Source organism: Nestor notabilis, unplaced genomic scaffold, assembly GCF_000696875.1.
Source record: "Nestor notabilis isolate BGI_N333 unplaced genomic scaffold, ASM69687v1 scaffold26291, whole genome shotgun sequence".
NCBI lineage: Eukaryota > Metazoa > Chordata > Aves > Psittaciformes > Psittacidae > Nestor > Nestor notabilis.
In genome coordinates this window covers 1-208 of record NW_009914617.1, presented here as the reverse complement: position 1 = coordinate 208, position 208 = coordinate 1, and positions in this window count along the sequence as shown.

Genomic DNA, 208 nt, shown 5'->3' with positions numbered 1-208 from the left:
CCGCCCCGTTTCTCCCTTCGGTTCTTCACACCCTTCAGGAAAGTGCCGCTGCTCCCAGTGTTTTATGAGGCTCCAACTCAGCAGCCGAGCATGTGCCGGGGTTTTATGTTTCAAACGAGAAACAGCTTCACCTACACAAAACCTGCTTCTTCTCGAGCAGATTAAGTCCAGGAGGGTGGAGCGGGGCGGGGGAATGGCCTCCCCTTCC